The following is a 17,613-nucleotide window of genomic DNA, read 5'->3' as shown; positions in this document are numbered from 1 at the left end:
AGAAGAAGAAGAAAGAGGAGGAAGAGAGAAGAAGGAGGAGGAGAGGAAGAAGGGGAAGAAGAAGAAGAAGAAGAAGAAGAAGAAGAAGAAGAAGAAGAAGAAGAAGAAGAAGGAAGAGGAGGAGAGGAGAAGAGACATACAGAGACAGAGATACACAGACGTAGAGACACAGATACAGAGAGACAGAGACAGAGACAAACAGACACAGAGAGAGACTAGGTCTGATATGGGCTTTTGAAATCTCAATGTCCACTCTCAGTGACAGATTTCCTCCAACCAGGTTATACCTTCTAATCCTTCCAGCTGAGGTCCAAGTATTCAAACATATGAGCCTATGGGGTTCATCCTCATTCAAACCACAACAAATATTTTTCTCTGAAAGGCTAAGGTAGATACCAACCACCACTTACACAACAGTAAGATCAATCACCCAGAGCATTCTAACCATGATGGATCAGACTGATGCCAGACGTTAGTCTTCGCCAAGTGAACATTACCTGGATATGAATTCTTTAATTTGTAGGCACATTCCAGTTTTCTAGTATTACCAGTTTCACCAAGTAAGGAGAATTCATATTTCAGAGGGCATTTCAGTCATCAGTTCATCCATGTGTCATTAAAATGAACATGTCTCTTCTTCAAAAAGGCATCTTATTAGGTTAGAACACTGTGAAATGCAGTAAGTGACTCGAAAGGAAGAAATCAATGGCCACATCTTTTTGAGACTCGAGTTTGTTCACCAAGCATTCTCCAATAGGGTATTTTAGATGTGTTGTTTACTGCTCCTTGAAATAAGGTCACAAATAACTGCTGGTTGCATAAAATTCTCTTTTCATAAAATTCACCTGATCAGCACATAGTCCGACCAAAGCACACATCCCGGGATTGATTTATAGGAATATGACAATAACCTGGTGAGGTAGATGGGAGGTTTAGCACTCCCTCATGATTCTGTGTGTGTGATGATTTACTGGGATCAGTGGAAGGGATCTTAATTAAAATCTGTGTGCAACAACAAAAACAAAAGCATAAATTTCTTTGCCATAGTTACTCAGTTTTTTTCATCTCTGTTTTTTGCTTGGCTTTCTCCTGTTTGGTTTTGGTATATTTCCATGTCAGAGTATTATAGGATTAGCTTCTTTATTGTTTATTTAATTTTCCTTTTTATGGTGGCAAAGAATAATCTTTAATATGTACATTAATTAGTACTTTGTCCCTGAATTTCAGCTTTAACCTAACACTGCTATTTGAGCCACAAACACAACACACACACACACACACACATATCATTCAACACATCTAAATTAGATACACATATTTGTATATACACATATATAGCCCTTTTACATACAAACATCCACACACACATACACACTATCACATGCATATCACACACATCATAAAAAACACTCAAATACAAACATATACACAAACACAATCCAGAAACACATACACACAAATCTTCACTGCACAAGCTACATCAGATACACACACACACACACACACACACACACACACACACACACTCCAGATGCTCCTCTATCTCTCTCTCTCTCTCTCTCTCTCTCTCTCTCTCTCTCTCTCTCTCTCTCTCTCTCTCTCTCACACACACACACACACACACATACACCTTCACACAGGCACACACACACACATAGAATGTGGAGTGTCCAGACTCTTTGTAAGAATTAGAATAATCCTACAGCTATCAATTTCTTTTGTTTGGTATTTAAAAACACCCCTCTACCTTTCTCTTGATGTACAACCTTGAAAAAGAGTGCCTATGTAATAACATGCTCAACTTGATAGGATCTAAAACACCAAAGAGGCAAGTCTCTGGGTGAGTCTGTGATGGGTCATGTGGATTTATCCTAGATAAGGGAGGCATCATCTCCTAGGCTGGGGGCCTGGACCAAACCAAAAGAAGAAAGCCAGCTGAGCACAACCATTTCTTGTTCTCTGCTTCCTGAGTGTGGATGCAATGTGACCAGACAGCAACTTTGGCTGTCATGTCTTCTCTGTCTTCATTGACTATATTCCTTAGACCTGGAGTGAGCATAAACCCTTCCTTCCTTAAGTTTCTTTTTTCTTAGCATTGGTGACATATGATTAATTCACACTCCATTCCCATTTGCCTGTACTCTAATGGCAAAGTTTTTTGAATAGTAGTGTTGGAAACATGTATTTGAGGTTGATCGTTGCCATTAAAAATGTGTTTTTGGAGTAGTCCCTACTATCTTCAGATTTCTGTTATATTTTCCAGTTTAATCAGTACAAAAAATATGTCAAATTCTATAGATAAGCACACATGTCAAGCCTTTGTTCCCTAAATGTTTGCCCAGAAGCCAGTGCACACCAAGAAGGCCAATCACCTGCCAATCACCCTGAAGTTTATTGTAAGCAAGGGAGAAGATTTGACATTGCCTGTAATTCCAAAGGTCAGCGTCTGGACCATCTTGGAGGCCAGTCAGTTGACCACTGAGATTTTGACCTCTGTTCATGGTTCCAGAAGTCAGTGTGAACCCCAAGGCTTTGGCCCAGCTCATCATCCCGACATCAGATCCAAGCTACAGAGCCTTTGGTTTCCCATTTATCAAGCCAGCGGTGAGTTTTCCCACAATAGGTTTGACCCTGCCATTGTCCTATTGCCTTTCACTCAGCAAAGGTGAGATAACTTCACCTACAAAACTCAGGAACCAATATCAATCGTCTCCAAACCGCATGTTAGAACCTCATGCATAGCCAAAGCCAGTAATCTCACACTACTAAAAAACAAACACAGCTTTAGGATGGAAACAGAGCTGAGTCCTTTTGTTTGATTATTTCTTTTGGTTGGTTGGTTGGTTTGTGTCTTGTCTGGATAGTAAGTACATTATTTCATTCCATATCTTTATTTTTGTTGCATATTTGGCTTTTTATTCCATGTATTTATTTAATAAATTTACAACCTGATAGCAAACCCCTCCCTCCTCTCCTCCGAATCTTGCTCTCACTCCTCCTTCCTCTTTAATTCAGAGAATGGGAGGACACTCTTCCCCTCCATGGGTACCAACCCACTCTGGCACATCAAATCACAGCAAAGCCAAGCAAATCCTCTCTCATTAAGGCCAAACAAGGCAGCAAAACTAGGGGAAAGGGATCCAAAGGTAGGCAACAGAGTATGAGACAGCCTCTACTCCCATTGTTAGGGACCCACATGATGACCAAGCTGCACATCTGCTACACATGTGCAGGGGGCCTAGGTCTGGCCTACATATGCTCTTTTGTTGGTGGTTAAGTCTCAGTGAGCCCACATGAGCCCATGTTAGTTTACTTTGTAGCTCTTCTTGTGGTATCCTTGACCCCTCTGGCTCCCTCTCTTTTCTCCCATTCTTCCACAAAACTCCCAAAGTTCAGCCTATTGTTTGGCAGTGGGTCTCTGATTCTATTTCCATAAGCTGCTGGATGAAACTTCTCAGAAGATAGTTATGCTAGCCTCCTGTCTGCAAGCATAGCAGAATATCATTAATAGTGTCAGCAGTTGGCTGTCTTCCAGGGAGTGGGTCTCAAGTTGGACCAGTCACTGGTTTGTCATCCTCTCAATCTTTGCTCCATCTTTATCCCTACACTTCTTGTAAGCAGTATTGGTAAGTTGGTGTCCTTCTCCCTCCATTGGGAGTGCCCCCTGACTATAGGAGGTGGCGACTTGATTACAAGTCAGTTGAACTCTGTAAGCAGAATGGAATAGGGCGTTTTAGTCGAAGCATAGAAGGCAGTAATGCTGAAAGTAATGCCAACAGCAGAGACCTGACTCACAGAAGGGAGCAAAATCTCTATTAACAACTGTGGTAAATGCTGTTCCTTTGATATTCTGAAAACAAACAAACAAACAAACAAACAAAAGCTAGCTGCATTCTGCCTTGTCATAAAAGCTGACTGAAGCCAATTAATCAGTGATGGGCCAATTTCTTTTTCAAAGAAAATTTCAAGGTAGAGTAACATGGGGTCTGTGGCATGATTATTACTGAATATTCTTAAGCTCTAAAATGAAAAAAGGAGAGTGAGAGAGACCACAAAGAAGTTAAAATTTCATACTTCAAAGAGGAAGAGGAATACCAGGAAGGGAAGGATTGCAGCCAAGGCCTGTACTGAAAAGGAGGCTGTAATTGTTAAGGCATGTAATTGTTAATACCTTTGCAGCCAAGCTTAGGGAGAAAAATGAAAGATTGCCAGAGATTCAACCCCAGCCAGCTAAGACTCCAAAAGAGCACAAGAAGGATTTTTCCTTGAAAGCATACAAAAGTTACTATAAATGAGATTAAAAAGGAGTGAAGGTCCATCCCAAGATAGTAGCCTGACTTAGCAAAGTGACCCATGCAGTACTGGTATCGGCGATGAGAAGATTGAAGGGGTCATGGATTCTTCTCATGAGGTTTCAGAGACCTGATGAGGCCTCAGAATGTGTGGTTAGTAGTGTTTGAGTCCTTGCAAAATGCCCCTGTAATTGGGGGCAGTTTTACAGGGGAAGCCTGGGTTTCAGGAGAGACAACAAGATGTGGAGATGCCAGAGAGATGCGACATCTGCCAAGGAGAACTATATACACAGAATAGAACCAGCATACACACACACACACACACACACACACACACACACACACACACACACACACATACACACACACACACACGAATGTTGCAGGCAACAAAGCTTGAATGGCAGAGCCATCTAAGCCCTTTGAAAATTAAGCCTTGGATGTTTGTTTTTCTGGGCTTACGTATTTCTCTGGTTTAATCTTTCCTCACTGTGCATACATTTCCTCACTTGCAGAATAGTAAAGCATATTCTGTACTATTGTATGTGGAAGGTATGAACTTTTAAAATTATTTTATAGGGTTTATATTTAATAAAGTGATTTGAATCTCTAGAGAGATCTTGGACTTTGAACTATTGAGCAGTATTAAGACGGTTAAAGACTATGGAGACTTTGAAGTTAGATTAAATGCATTTTTTTTTCATCATGAGATGGCCGTAAGCCTATGGGGGCCAGGCACAGAATGTGGGGATTTTAATGAGAACTATCCCCCATGAGTTCATGCATCTGAAAAACTGGTCCCCAGGTAGTGGTGATGTTTTCTGACATTGTGCAGCCATCATGAGGTTTAGCCTTGCTGGAGGAAGTACATCCATGGAGTCAGGCTTTAATGGTTTATAGGTTTTTCTTGCTTCCTGTTCTCATCCTCTCTCTCTCTCTCTCTCTCTCTCTCTCTCTATATATATATATATATATATATATATATATATATATGTGTGTGTGTGTGTGTGTGTGTGTGTGTGTGTGTGTGTGTTATGCCATTATGACCCTAACCCTTTGTAACTTAAAGCCAAAATAAACCTCACAGCAGCAGAAAAGAAATTAATATAACTAACATCCTGAAATGTGTCATGCTCATTGTTGACTCACTATGGTTTAACTTCTATCCTTCATGAATGTTTCTAATTCTCACATACTCCACAGAAACCTATCTTCTCCATTTCCACATCTCTAGTAGCCTCCTTACTACCTCTCACACCGCAGTCCATGTTCTAATTTCTATACATTTTTCATTCACACTATACCCACTCTTAAACTGCTTTCCCCATTCCTTCTTCATTTTACTTCTTAAATATTGATACACTGTTTCAAAAAAAAAATCTATAAACTGTACCTCCTCTGACCAGTAGGCCCATATTAATATCTATGAACCAGAAGAAGGACACTGGTTAGATTTAAACAAAACCAGAACTAAGTGGTGGCACTAATGCACCATTGCCCTAAATTGCTGCAGGAAATGCAGTTAATATTGAAGATATCTGTCTAAGAGGACTTGCAGCAAACTAAAAAAAGTGAACCAAATAGATTAGAAAGGAGAGAGATTAAAATTTTAAGAGAAATTATTAATAATGGATGCTAAAAACACAACAAAGCAACACAAAGTGACAGCCATACACCATGATGATCCAAACTGCTCATCTCCCTTTAACACAGGTCAAAACTCCTGAGGTAGCTGGGATGTCTAAGAAAGAATTCTGATTTCTACATTTGAAGACAATGAATGACTAATACAGACAACTCATATAATTAGATCTAGAAACTAAGAAAATTCAAGACCTTGACAAGACTGTTTACAAAGTGAACAAAAGAGCAAGCCGATTTGAGGAGAAAGTCCAAGTTGTGTAGGATGATTTAGGGAGAAAATTAACATTCTGAAAAGGACTCAATCAAACATTCTAAAAAGAAAATAAACAATTAAACAAAAACCGAACCAGAACACATCACCAAGAGACAAGGCCACGGAGACAAATGAATTTCAGGAATGGAGGCCATGATGAGACAGTAATACATGGAGAGATACATAGAGAATTTAGGAACTACATGTAGACTTCCACTGAGTTTGAGATACATTCAAGTCAAGTCCGAGAATCAGTGGGGGGGGGGGGAGGAAGAAAGATCTTTAACAAACCAAAACGAAAAAGGAAAACAAATCATTTAATGAAATATAATAGAAAAATATCCCAACCCAGAAATGTAAGTGAACATCTTAACACAAGAAACATTTAGTATTTCAAAAACATGTGGCCTATGAAGACTCTCTCCACCGTATATTATTAATCAAGATGTCAGAAGTGTGGGCCTTTGTAGGTGGAGGAGATGCCCTCTCCTGCTAAGCTTCATGATGGGAAATAGGCGAGTGCTCCCCCTGCTGGCAACAGTCCACAAGACCCTAAAACGTGTCAAAGGCTAGTCCCTTGCAGAGACACTTTCAAAGCAAACTGCACAGACTTTAGGCCAAAAGGTTCTAAAAGTTGGCTCTTTGAAGAAACACATATCAAAGCTGCCCTATAGACAAGCCCTTGGAGGTATCCTGGAAATGCCTCCTGCAATTCAGATATTCTTGGTTAAAAACCTAGAGGTCAAATATGGGGACCCACTCCCCTTGGTGGAGAGACCTGGTGGCATTCAGAGAAAGGATAGACAGGCTACCAAGATGAGACCTGACAGCCTATGATCATATAGTGGGGGAGGAGGTTCCCCTTGGTCGTTGGTCACTGACATAGGGGAGGGAGGGTGAAAGCAGGAAGGAGGGAGAAATGGGTGAATACAAGGGATGGGATAACAATTGAGATGTAATCTGAATAAATTAATTTTTTAAAAGAGTAGAAAGTATTTTAAATTGGTTAATTCAGCTTAAAGCCAAAATAAACCAAATTAAAATTGAAAAAAAAAAACAGAAACAAAAACCCAGACGTCCGGGGTGGAAAGTTGGACTCCCCACTTTCTCCTTCTGTAACTCCCTGTCTTTGTCTTTCTTTTATCATTAAGTTTAGTGAATTAAAATCTAGCTCTTTGACTCTAGGCTGTCCTTATTTTACCCAAGCGTGCTCTCTTATCTGGCCTTTATACAGGTCTGAGCCCTCCTTCCCCGCCACCTAAAAGATCCCTCAGTGTCTCAATCCCAACTAAGTTCATGGCCACCCTGCACTCCCTCAAGCTAGGGAATCTGACCAGAAAGCTCCTTCACCGCCAAGGAGGTCTTCCCCATGACCGGTTCTTGGGACAGAGCCTTCCTCAGCTGGCCTCCAGAAGGCTGAAGAAAACTCTGTGACCAGATTCCCAGCCCAGCCTCTCGGAGAAAAAAAAACCCACACAGAAGGACAAAATAAAGAAGCAGTAATAGAAAAATGTCAACTCATCCACAAAAACAGGAATGTGAGAGTAACTCTGAGTCTTTCATCGGCAGAAAAACAAAGAAAAATGTATTGTTAGCCCCTGGTTAATTCTTCATTGGGTTTTGTGAAAAGTAAACCAGAGTGCACGTGACTGACAAGAGAAAGGAATGTCTGATCAGTCACTGTCACTCTGTACCCCTTAGACTGGCACCTCACCCACAAGCATCTAGTCACTGTTGAAGACCCCCCTCCTAGTAAAAGGCGTAGCTTTCCTTTCAAGAGCGAGGGAAGCAATTATGAAAGGAAATAAATGAGAACAAACTAGGAGACCGAGGCTAAGCAGTCCTCTGCGGCTACACAACTGACAGTCCATACCTTGGAAGAGGCTTCCTTCCTGTCAGAGCGCCTGGCTGGGAGTCTGAATGTAGCCCCAGGGAAAGTCACCCCAGCATGAAGACCACTGAGGTAAGAAATACATCTAATTTTATCTAGGAAAGGTTTTTATCTTACATTGCTCTTTAGACCTCTATTAAATTACATCATCAGAAAGCTACAGCTCCCCCAAGAACCAGTCTCAGTGAGGCATAATGTGCCCTTAATATCTTTGAAAGCCGAAAGAAAAAAAGTAATATGCCATTAACTGGGAATAAGATTAGCTGAAGCTTGTACCTGCAGGGCCATTGATAAAACAATTACTTTAAGATAATCTTGAGACCTTCAGTTTTCAACCCGAGAAGAGCTTAGAAGTGGCCATCCCCCATTAATAATAAGTAAAATGCAGAATAAACTGAAAAGTTAATCGTTAATGCTTATATTCATCTGTGATGTAACAGGGTAAAGACAAATACTATAGAGAGGCTCAGACAGATACCCTAAATTCCAGTTTATCGGACTAGTAATCCATATGGGGATGAGTAGCAAGTAGGGGAAAAGATGAAAGTAAAAGAAAAAAAATTCTCGAGGTCTAGTGTGGGTAATTGGAATAATCATAAACTCCAAGGAAAGTGGTTTAAGCAGGTGGCAGGTGCTGAGGCTCCACTGCCTTCCACAGGAACTTCTATTAGCTGCCAACCACAAAGGGCTGCGCTCTGCAAAGCACTGCAGATGGATGATATACCTAAGAGCTTTGTGTGGGCCTTAGCAATGAATTCGTTTCTTACTTGAAAAGGTTCATGCCGCTACCTTTTCCACAGCAGCACAGTGGCGCACAGGAAGGATCCCGAATGCCCAAGACTTCACCAATGGCAAAAGAGAACCAGAGGCAAGCAACTCCCCAAGCGTGCTGAAGACTACTGAGGAAGTTCATCCAGAGCACCTCACAGGAAACAGTACAGAAGAGAGGCCAGCTAGATTGCCTAGAGCTATGATGTAATAGCAAGAAGAAAGCAAATGGTTAGGTCTCCTTGGTGCAGCCAGCCAGCTGTGCACACAACTACAGATGTCAACAAACCTCACACCCATTGACACCCATTGCCAATGGGCACAGGCTAGGAAGTTTGGCCCAACTTAGGCTTCTTGATGACTCATCTGAAACCCAACTTCAGAATACAACCAAATAACCTTGCCCAGGTACAGTGATGACTGTCTCCATTGGGGAGGTAATAAGGCTACACAAGTGTGATTCAGTAAATCACACAGCTGACGCCAACAGATCCTATGCATTGTCAGGGAGATTTTGAACTCCTTGCATTTTGGAGAAGAGTGAGATGAGCCTGACTTGGAAGATACACAGGAAGACAAGCAGATGCTCATATCATCTCAGGCCTAGACCACAACAGAGACAAGCACATATATATCCATGGTGTGTACTCTCATTTTCCTCAACCTCAGGAACAACTCTGCCTACCTTCAGAGCTGAGCCTATACCTCCGTAGATCCTCTGGGTTAGAACTGCCCAGGCAGAAACCTCATCCTGAGACTGGTCTGAACAGAACTCATCAGAGCACACAGCTAGGAATGGCATTATTGTTTTAGCCACAGAGATGCTCAGCCAGATATCCAGCTCCACTCAACATCAGAAAACAGGTCTTGGACCAGCCACTCAGAGAATACAGCATACTGCATGCCCAGGGATACCTCCGGGTGACCATGGGCATGGTTGGGAGACTACTGTAAAACTGAGGTGCTATCCTTCCCACAAAACACCAGCCAGGGTCAGAATGGGGAATGTTTGCTCAAATGGACAGACAGCAATGCAAGTACCGAAGGGACCTACGCAATTCCAAAAACTGGAAGCAAAGTAAAAAGATGGTTGAAATGACCGATAAAAGCTGAAAGTGGCTTTTGAACAGAAGTTCAGTGTACTATGAAGAAAATGTGCTGAGAAAACTATAATAAACAAAGTCTGATACAGCAAAAAAAAAATTAAAGCAATAGAAATTAATATGGTGGCTGAATGAATATATGGCTGAAGGAACAAATGCCAGAGGTAGCTCTTACAGTGGATCCAAGCGAACAAGGAAGAGCTGTGAGCAGGGAGACAGGACACTTACATTTACCCACCTGAAACAACAACAACAACAACAACAAAAAAGAATAAATAAATGGAGGTGAAGAAAATGAGAGGAAATCCTGTGAAAACAGGGTGGCCCCACCGAGAGCCAGATCCTTCTCATGGCAGGAGACTCCGAAGTAAATGAAAGAAAAATGGGCCAAGAAAAAGACTGTTAAAAATAAAATAACAGCTGAAAGTTCCCCAGTCCAAGTTAACTCACCAATATTCAGGCATGGGAATTGTGGAGAACTCCCATCAAATCCAACCCCAAAAAACGTTACCAAGACCTGCAGCGCTGCACTGTCCAACTTCAGAGTGAACGGTGACTTCCTGAGGGGAGTAGAAGATAAATGTGTCACATACTAAAGCATGTCAACAGAACCATCAGCAGACTGCTCATTGGAAATAAAAGAGGCCAGAGAGAATAGGATAATATGCCCAATGTATGGAAGCCATGCAGGCCTGCCAAGTGTCAGGGCAGACAAAAGCTGATTATGCTCGCCACTGTGCAGCAGCCTTGTAAGGGTTGCTATGGGGAGCATTAAGCACGAGCAAAAGCCCAATCATTCATCACACTCAAACACAAAAACGGTGTAAGCAATACAGAGAAACCCACAACGCTTGATTTTACAACTGCGGTAGCCTGTACCACAACGTTATCCTAAGGACCAGGATTCAAAGATAAAACTATTAATAGCTGCTAAAGTAAACTGCCAGGGGACAAATATTAAAATATGTCATTAAAAATCATTATAGACAGGAATAGAAAATAGTTCAGGTTTATGTCATGAAAGTTGGGCTGGAGATACAGTCTAGTGGTTGGTCACTTGCCTAGCATATTTAAGGCCCTGGGCTCTAATGCCCAGTAACACACACACACAGACACACACACACACACACACACACACACACACACACACACACACAGAGAGAGAGAGAGAGAGAGAGAGAGAGAGAGAGAGAGAGACAGAGACAGAGACACAGAGACACAGAGACACAGAGACAGAGAGTCAGAGACAGAGAGACCATACACACACAATTAAATATTAAAAATTACAATCAAGTTAATTTTTTAAAATCAGATTATCAGTCTTTCAAATGGAATTTGAAACAAGTGAGAGGTACTTCTGAAGATGGAACCTGTTTTAGAAGGTGCCTCCATCAGATTAGTCTTCAGACAAACCTGGGGGTTATTTTCTTGAATAGCAATTGACTTGGAAGGGCCCATCCCACTATGGGTGGTGCCATGCCTGCACCCTGGGTTGTATAAGAAAGCAAGCTGCGGAAGCCATGAGTAGGCAGTGCTCCTCCGTGTCTTCTGCTTTGGCTCCTGCCTCTAGTTCCCTGCTTCGTTTTTCATCAGTGATGGACTGTGAAATGTAAGCTAATTAAAACTTTCCTCACCAAGTTACCTTTGGTCTTGGTGGATAACATATCAATATTATACATTGATATGTACATCAATATCACCATCACTATGCAAGCTAGAACAATACTGTTACAGAAATCCACTTATAGCTCAAGGAAAGAAACAGAGGAGGAGGAAAAGGAGAAAGGGGAGATTTATAAAATAATAACAAAATTCTAATAGCCCTTCCTTACCTATCTATATTTTCTTGAATCCACAGGGAATACATTATCCAATAAAAGAACAAGAGGAACTGAAAACATTTTTTCAAAATTTAAAATGTAACTGTGTGTGGTGCTCCATATTTCTAATCCCAGAACGAGGGAGGCTGAGACAAGAGAGCGAGCCACATAGTGAGATTGCATGTCAGGAAAAAATAAAGGTTTAACCACACACTATTCATAAGAGACTCATCTCAGAGTTAAGAATATTCTTAGACTGAAAGTGAAGCAACAGGATATACCGCATACAAACAGAAAAGAAAGAAGAAGAGGGCTAGCACACACAGACTGAAAAGAGATTTTATGTTAAAAACAGTATTTTAAAATGGGCAGAGAAGAATGTTAAATAGTGATTAAAAGGATGAATTCACCGAGTGATTGTAACAATCAAACACTTACATAAACCAAATATCAGATCACCTAGCTGTGTAAAGCCATACATTAAAAGTCATAAAGTGAAAGAATAGGGAGACGATAACAGGGCGTTGAATACTAACCGACACATCATTGAGAAAATTGATCAGAAAGCATCAGCCCTAAGAAACATGCAAGGCAATGAATGGATGCTTAAAGAGAGGAACATTTCAGAGCAGGACTGGCAACACACACCCAAGATCCCAGCACTCAGGAAGCTGAAGGAGGAGGATCTTGGGTTCAAAGCCAGCCTGAGCTAAAATGAGACCCTGCATACAAATCATACATACATACATTCATGCATACATACATACATACATACTTACTATATGAACAGTCTGAGGAGTAAGCAAAACTGAAAGCTGAGCTTTTGAAAACTCTGACCTGATCATTTCAGCTAGACTCAAAAACCAAAAAGAGGAAACATTAATTGACAGTGCCCGAGTGCACAGACTTAATTGGAAGATGCTACTTGAACACTTACATGCCAAGAGATAAGTTTTTAGGTGAAACAACTAAATCGTTAGACAATTACAACCCACTAAGGCCAAGTCATGAAGACGCAGAAAATCTGGACAGACTAATGATTGTTATGGAAGCTAAATCACTGAAGAAAATCTTAATCAGAGAGAGAAAGAGAGAGAGAGAGAGAGAGAGAGAGAGAGAGAGAGAGAGAGAGAGAAGGAGCTGACAGCTTTAGTGATTAAATATAACAAGCGTGAATGAGTCTGAGGTAGAGGAAAGTGTGGTTAAGTGGAAAGAATAAAGGAAGAGAAAACTGTAGGCAGCAAGGTGTATTGTATGGGGGAAGAATCCATTTTTGATAGAAAAGAAACAAATGCAAATCTTTCACAAATGTAATGAGAACGAAATAATGAAAGAACACTTATAATCTGGATGAGGAATATTTCTGTAGGCTTATGCAGTTGAGCACTTGCTCCACAATTGGTGGCTCGTGTATTTGAACACCGGCTTCCTGGTTGTGACTACTCAGGAAGGTTGTGACTACTCATGTAGTTGAGCGCTTTGTTCCTTAGTTGTGGCTCTATTTGGGAAAGCTACGGAGTTTTTCAGAGATGGCAGTTTGTTGTAGAAAGCGTGACGCTGAAAGAAGGCTTTGAGGTTCTAAAGACTGGCCTCTTGCTCTCCCTCTCGCTCTCGCTCCTTCTCCGGCGGCAGCTCCTGCCAGTCTCGCTTTCTTCCTCTCCTGGTTGCTATGCATTCCCTGTCTTGATGGACTGTATATACTCTGGAACAGTAAGACAAAACAAACCCTTTTCTCCTCTGAGTTGCTTCTGGTCATGGTATTTTATTACAACAACAACAGAAAAGCAATTACCCAGATACCAAAGCCATAGAGACAATGCAAAGATGGAAGAGCCAGAGGCCAGACAGTACCGAAAGCAAACCGCGGTCTTCCTGATATGATGAGACCAGTGCGTTTAGGAACTCATGGCAGCCATGGTTGCCTGCATAAGATGAAGATAGGCATCTTTCCAACAAGGACAGAGGAAGGGCTCGTGAGCATTCACTAATAGGTTTCTAGAGGAGGGAGTCAGTTTTCTTTAAGAGTTGACTACTTTCCAGGGTTGCCCAAGCTGCTGTGGCTGTGCACACATGAATGAGTATATGGGCAGCACAAGTGGAGACAGGACAGGAACTCCACGGGAGGTCAGACAGAGCCAACTAACCAGGTCCCGGGGAGGGAGGCGCTGTGGAGACTGGGGCTCCAGCCAGGGTCCTTGCATGGGCTGTCTGGGTTCCCTACACAGATGTAGCCTATGGGCAGCTTGGTCATTGGTCATCATGTGGCTCTCTAATGTGGGAAGTGGGGACTGGCGCTGACATGGACTCTGTTGCCTTTTTTTCCCCTCCACTTTCCCCTGCAGGAACTGCCTCCCTGGGTCACAGGGAAAGGGAATGCCCTCAGTTCTGTTGACTTAATATGCTGCGGTGAGTGGGTGGGGGTTCCCCTCGTCTGTGGAATAGGGGGTGGGGGATGGGGAAAACAAGGGGGAAAGGTGAGGTGGGGGAGAAAAGGGAGGGGGCTATGATCAGGATGTAAGGTCAACAATTAATAAAAAATAAAAATAAAAATAGAGAGTGTTCTCAAGTTGGGAGTGGAAAGTGGGTTGTTAGATCAGAAAGGAGTTAGGGAAGTATTGGAGGTTTAAGTAAGACCAAAATACATGTGTGCATGTATGAAATTCTCAAATTATTAATAATATTATATTTAAGGTTTCTTTTATTTTTGCTATTATAATTGCATAATTTCTCTCTTTGCTCTCCTTACAAGCCTTTTCCTGTACCCTTTCTTTCTCTCGTTTAAATTCATGACCTCTTTTTAAATTAATGGTTATTACACACATAAATTCATATGTATATACATATATATCCCTAAACTAACCTGTGCAGTCTGCATACTGTTACTTATATGCATGTTTTCAGGGATGACCATTTGATATAGATAGCCAACTGCTGTGCTCTTCCCTGCAGAAGACTTTTCCCCCCGCTTTTAGCATTCCTTAGCTGCCTATAATTCCTCCTGTGGGGTTGAGGCTTGGTGGGTTTTCCCCATTCACTTTAGCATGCCTATTGTTGTTGGTTTTGTTCAGTTCATGTTTAGGTAGTTAGGCTGATGATACTTTCATGGGTATATCTTCTGACATCACTAGGAGACACAATCTCACAGCAAACTCCCTGATCCTCTGGCTCTTACCGTCTTTTCACCCCCTCTTCAGCAATGCTCTGTGAACCTTAGGTGCTGCAGATGGATTAGAGATGTATCCGATGGGACTAGGCTCCACAACCCTGCATTTAATTGCTTGTGATTTTCTATAATGGTCTCCAAGTGCTGCAAAGAGATGTTTCCTCCAGGAGGGATAAAACTATGCTTATGTGTGGATTCAAGAACAAATACTTAATGGTTATTTTCTAAAGAAGTGCTGTGAAACGATAGCAATGTAAAAAGGAGATTATAGGCCAGAATCCTGGATGAGCATAGACACAAATTCCTCAGCAAAACACTGGAAAGATCCTTTCAATAATATGGTCAAAGGATCAATTCACCTTGTTTTTAAATGTGAGAATTTAGATTTCCTGCATTTCAGCAAGGCAATACATTCTTCTGTCGTTACCACATAAGGCATCCTAGATAACCCAGTAAGACAACAACAGTAATAACCATAATAAAAATAAAAAATAAGTAATTAAACTGTCTTTGAAGATACCATGAATGTTAACTCTCTATATAGAAAACAAACAAAAAATTACAAACTAAAACAAAACAAAGCAAAAAATCAAGAAAACACCCTCCAGGTACTAATAATAACTAATAATTACCTCCAGGTAACAAATAACTACAGCAGGAGTTTGGAATATGACATCAATATGCAAGTCAATTTCCTTACTGGATACAAGCAATGAATAAACAGTTTTTAACAGTAGCATTACAAAATCTAATTGTGAATCCAATATGTATATTTTCTTTATACTTTTCATTGATTGTTTGCAAGACAGAAACATTCTGTACCTTTGTGTAATTCGCAGTGGTATCAAAATGTGAATAAATAACTTTTGCATTATCCATCATTGAGAATATATCAAAAATTATTGCTTGCATTTTATGTGAATTTAACATCACTCTCAAGCCAGAATAGAAACTTGAGTTTACTACGAAGACTTTATCAATGAGTTCCCAGCTTCTAAGTTCCTAAATGTTAAGTTTCTGACCGTCAGTGCTACATCACTTCCCTCTCCTTCCTAGCTCCATCCTCTTTGTTACTCTCTATCTTAGCCCTCCCGTTCCCCCAGTCTCAAGTGTAGAGCCCCTCTAATTGGTTATCATTGAGTCTGCTTTGTTGTTTGTATGTGTATGGCTTTAAGGCTGACAACCAATGAGGGGCCTCATCCCTGTGAGCAGATAATTATCCTTCTTCCAATAGTCAATACTTGCCTATGTTTCTTCTTCCACGAGGGGGGACTTATGGAATGTTCCAGCTTTCTACATTCACATGTAGGCTGACGTGGCTATGGTTCTGGTCTTGTTAATGTAGCTATTCCAGAAGAGACTGTTTTACAGAAGACTTCCGAGTATTCTGCTCTTACAATCTGTATGCCCCATCTTCTTGAGCTATGGATACAGGGGCTAATACATAGATATGTCTGTTGAGACTGGGCCCCTCAAGATCAACTGATCTCTGCGTTGTATCCAGCTGTGGGTTTTTTGTTTTTGTTTGTTTGCTTGTTTGTGTTTGTTTTTTGTTTTTGTTATGGTCTACATTTGCTGTAAAAAGAGGCTTCTTTTATAAGAGATGATAGTTATATTTAAATAAATCTATAATACTTAGAATGTAGTAAGAAATTATGTTGCTATATATCTACTTACTGTGTTTTAGGTAATAAACTTTGGCCATTATAAATTCAGGCATCACTCATCTAATTTTTCGAGTGTATTAGCAATGACGGCTGTGTAACAGTTTTAATTACAAAACAGTTAATACCACATTTATATGGTTCTGGTTGTACTTTTTATATTAAAGACAGTTTTTATAGAATGTGCCTGTTATCCTGAACATTATGCTATGGGACAAATGAATACATATTACTGGAACTTAACCATCTTAGCTCTAATTGACAGGTCCATGTGGATAATAAAGCATTAGATATCAGAATGGAATAATATCACATCTTAGCCAGGAAGAAATGTTATATTAATGAAGGGCCTGGCTTGTGGTCTGTCTCCTTGCAGAGGTTCTGTGTACTTTGTTGGTCTTATCAGACATTGTGCAGAGGATCCCTGTGACTTCAGTCATCGGTAAATTATATGCTTTCAATCATCTTCCGAGAGAAAAACCTTTGTGTGTGTGTGTGTGTGTGTGTGTGTGTGTGTGTGAGAGAGAGAGAGAGAGAGAGAGAGAGAGAGAGAGAGAGAGAGAGAGAGAGAGAGAGAGAATATCCAATGATTCCTAAGCGTAACATATTAGCACCTAAGAATAAAGCTGAAATCTATTTTCCTTGTGTTTTCCTGTATTCTACAAGGATTCTATTATGTATACTTATAGTATAATATCAAAAATAAAGATAGATAAATATATAAAGCAAAATGACAGGAGTCTGACAATAGGTTTTTGTAGAAGAAAGGCATGGCATTGAATTAAGTCTCAACCCCAGTGCTTGCAGCCTACCTGTCTTTACAGTAGAATGCTTTGTCATAAAATAATGTTACGGTGTTGGGTGGCCACCTCATGGGAGGTGATCATGAGCTGCTTAGGGTTCTCTGTGTGGAGCTTCCCTTCTGCAATGGGCTGCACAGGTACTGATTTCATATAAGATCAAGAATTCTGTGCCTAGCCTCTCTTCCTATCTCCTCAATTTCCCCAACTATTGA

At 40.9% G+C, this 17,613-nt stretch overlaps 1 pseudogene across 1 annotated transcript in view; it reads left to right on the top strand.

The window, feature by feature from the left end:
- The first annotated feature begins 2,330 nt into the window (after positions 1-2,330).
- LOC311593321 (mitochondrial import receptor subunit TOM20 homolog) overlaps positions 2,331-17,613 on the top strand; it is a 35,246-nt pseudogene continuing 19,963 nt past the window's right edge. The window contains exon 1 of the transcript in view: positions 2,331-2,665. The product of the transcript in view is annotated as a mitochondrial import receptor subunit TOM20 homolog (transcript). The remainder of the gene's footprint in view (positions 2,666-17,613) is intronic.

This window comes from Acomys minous (genome assembly GCF_964271855.1).
Source record: "Acomys minous genome assembly, chromosome: 3".
NCBI classification, from domain to species: Eukaryota; Metazoa; Chordata; class Mammalia; order Rodentia; family Muridae; genus Acomys; species Acomys minous.
Note: the sequence above shows the minus strand (reverse complement) of the source record. Positions and strands in the feature narration are given on the sequence as shown.